Below are 4,095 nucleotides of genomic sequence, written 5' to 3'. Positions count from 1 at the left end.
ACACGGTGGAGTTACGTAAAGTGCGTGTAATATTAAATAATTTTACCAGTGTAAAATATATATATTGCAGGTTAGGCAATTGTGTGTTTCAAGTTCACACAATCATTGTATCTATAACAAGTATTATCAAGCCAAAAACAATTGGTTAAAATTAATCACAGTTAAATTCCTTACCTTCCATTTCAACTGTAAATACTTCATATACTTCAAGTGTTCTCGCCGATACAACTTTGTACAAGATGAAGGAACTCCGTTTAATGCCAAGTAAAAGAACTTCGCTTCCAAATATGGTGCTTCTCCATTCACGGACTCCCCGAGTCGCAGGTGGCGGGGTTGTTGTAGCGATTGCATCGAGGTGGACTTTTGATAATGTAAGATAGCATTGTTTATTACTATTGTTTATTTATTTATTACCATTTTATTTTAAAATTACATATACCTCAGAGAATAAAAAAGCTCAAAGAGAGTAAAGGGGCGATAGAGGTTGAGGGAGACTATTTGAAGACATCACAAACGACTAAAATTAGGATATGCGTAGGGGACAGTACCGTTTTTTGGTAGTTTGTCCCAGCTTCCCGAGAAAAATGACAAACTATCAGTCACATCAAATCACGAATGTAATAGGCCTAGTTGGCTTTATGATTGGTGGAACACGTACTTTACTCCCGCCAGACTCTCTCGAAAGTTCCGTCTGTGCGGACTGAATGTGGAGATCTTACTTATCGTTATAATAACAACTTTACACGGTCATGTGAAGAGTTTAATAACTACTTAGTAATTATGATTCTTCACAAAAACAGGTCTTAAGTTCAGAAGTAATTCTAAAACCTGAAAGTAGTATTTTTGAAAGTGTTATGGATGCCATGGCGGATTTATTATAGTTATTTTAATATGAACGTTTGTTTAGATTAAGTTTATATTCATAAATATGCATAGTGTTAAATAGGTGTTGCGAAACTACCGCGTATTCTCCGAAGTTGTAGAAAATTCTCGAGAGTAAGAATCAACAACCTATGTACGTATGTAAACTCTTAAATTTGTATTGTTACTTAATCTGAAATTTCTATAAAGCCTCCACACGCCTATAAATATAATCAATGCGATGCGCCAAAAGTGTATTATTAGTTTGCTATAGTAAGTGTGCTATAAACTTTGGAAAATGTTTTTGTTATAACACTTATCAATCGGAAAACTTCAGATATTTGACCAGGAGTATTTACAAAGTTCGAACATTACAAATGATTTAACTTCAGTGGATTCTCATCGGACATTAGTACTTTTACGAAAACACTACCAAACTTCAATGGTGGAAAACTCAGCGTGTGTGGCAAAAGACAAAACCAGCTAGCTAGCTTCCCGTGAAGAGAATCGTGCCTACATCAACTCGCTCATAGTATATCGAAGAAGTTCCGAACTTTATATTGCTTGGAAGTTTGTGAAACTTTGTTTATAGATCATTGTTTGTAATAACTATTTGTAATAACAGTTATTGTAAATTGTATCCTTATGTGTACACTAAGAAGTGTTTTAAAAAAGAAAACTCAATATTGTTGGCAAATATCATAAACGGACTATAGATCGGCTTTTACTTAACTACTAAATTTGAATTATCAGTTATCTCGTTTTCAGACCATTTGAAATTCTAATACGTAACAATGCTTAAATAAATCCAAGATGAAGTAGCCTTTAAGATGAATTTGATAGAGTGAATAATTAAATATATTTCTTGGATGCATAATTTGATTACTTTTGCTCATACCACCAAATAGAGTTGTTTAAATTATTTCAAAAACAATACGAATGTTAATATGTTTGGAAATATTGTGGAACAGTTCAATAATTTTGAAGTAAATTAAATAAAATTTAAATTTCAAATAACAGTTAGAATAATTATAACAAATATTTGAAATGGGGGGGGGGGTAACGGCAAGGGCTGGCCTGTCCCGGCATTTCGGTTTGGAAATCTGGTTGCTCTAGATACGAGACATCAATGCATTTGTTGTCTAAAGCATTTACTTTTTGTTTTTTAAATCGTTTAAAAATATGAATCATGATGACAATTCCAGTGAACCTCTAAGATTTTCCATCCGAACGACTTTCAGTGGTTCTCATATATAACAGTAGTACAAAGTTCTACATTTGAAGATTAGATATTTCTTGGTCTATTCATTAATCATCTTACCCTCAGCAATTTTAATCAATTTTTTCTACAACAGAGGGAGGTAGTCCTTCGAAAACTTTGAAAACTGTTAAGTTTGAATTATTGTTATTTTAATAGCAATATGAAGTTATCGATGAACCAGTCCCAATATACCTTCCGCCTTGTGGTGCACTCGAGTGAACGCCAACAAAAGTACAAGATTGTTGCATAATACTGTTACGACAGCGGAAGTCATGTGACGCTTGTAACACGTCATGAGCTTCTAGAAAATTCATGTCCGTTCGTGAAGCCTCGAGTGTTTACTAGATGTGCGATGTTCTTGTATACAAGACCACCAAGAAGTGACGTCAATGATGGAATTGAATTGCAGACAGAGATAGAGACGGACAATTGAGTCAAGGGCGTGAATCGTTCGTTGTGAATTATAGCGTTTGTTTAGGTTATCGCGTGACCGTGGAAAGTAAGTGAATTTCAAAGTTGTATTCAGAAAGAATAAACCAGTTTTATTTAAGAAAGGACTTGTATCGCTTAAGTTTCTTCGGTAAGAATTTTACGGAAAATTAACAAACGAACAGAGACGTAACAATACCGTAATTCATATTTTTGAAGTCATGTTTGATTTGTTTTCACAGGCGCTCTTCAGAAAAATAGTCTTGTTACCCACTTACTAATCCCGTGTTAGACACGTCATTAGAGCTTAAATGACATCGTATTCCACTCAATTATAGTATCTAATACAGTTGAAGAAAAGGCTAAGCGATTCCTTATTACGATATGGAAAGAAAAAAAAGAAAAAAGAAAAGAGCGCTGTAAACCGAAATTAAAAGTAGTTGGAAACAAATAGTACAGAATCCGATGCATAGAGGAGAAAATTAGGAGTTTGACATTTAATATAAAACAAAAATGAAACTATAGGTTTACTTGTACAACAAACCATTAAAACAAGCTTTCGGGAGAAAATTGTATTTAACGTCCGAGTTGCAATAAATAAGCTTTATTTACATGGGTTACGGTATACCGGGATGAAATACCCCCTTACTCACACACACACCCCTAAATGTGGAAATACAAGTCTAAAGTTGCTTGACAGATTTAAAGAAATCTGTGGCTATTATACATGCCATAGTTACCGGAAATAACCACACAACGTTTGTTACAAAACATCTACATCAAATATTTTTCATGTAATTAAACACTAACTTTAATAACAGGGAAGACTATTATTTTGGAATTTTGTGAGTAAATTCTACTTTTATAGTTGTAGTAATTACAGTGACCTTTTTAGGCCTTACTGGGTTGGTAAAATAGTTATTATGAAGGCCGGAATGGTAGCTTCAAGAGACAAGTTTTACTCGCCTTCCCCAAAGAAGTTTCTAGCGATTCGTCTCTAATTACCTTTAGAGTTTTGCCACCCACCCCCAACGAAGTTTCTAGCGATTCGTCTCTAATTACCTTTAGAGTTTTGCCACCCACCCCCAACAAAGTTTCTAGCGATTCGTCTCTAATTACCTTTAGAGTTTTGCCACCCACCCCCAACAAAGTTTCTAGCGATTCGTCTCTAATTACCTTTAGAATTTTGTCAGGAGCAACTGGGTAGTTGTTATAGGTCGTTATGTTTGAAGTTTGTACGGTAATTATTTTTCTAATTTATATAAACTAATTTTCAAAAATTAACAAATTATCCATGGTAAAAAAAGATCCTGTTTTGCTCTTTCCTTTAACTGTTAAAATAATTATTATTATTTTTTTTTATTTTTTTTATGTATGCTTATGTGAAAAGGGAAAGAAAGAACAAACTAGCCATTTTTTACTTCATAACCCTAACAGCGTTTACAGACAAGAAAATACTTTATTTTAGGTCTAAAGCAGCTAATGTATCAGCGGGTTAAGATTTGCAATGCATATTATACCAGTTTTATAGACTTTTCTTACTA

This window comes from Limulus polyphemus, unplaced genomic scaffold (genome assembly GCF_000517525.1).
Source record: "Limulus polyphemus unplaced genomic scaffold, Limulus_polyphemus-2.1.2 Scaffold3865, whole genome shotgun sequence".
In the NCBI taxonomy this organism is placed as follows: Eukaryota; Metazoa; Arthropoda; class Merostomata; order Xiphosura; family Limulidae; genus Limulus; species Limulus polyphemus.
Note: the sequence above shows the minus strand (reverse complement) of the source record.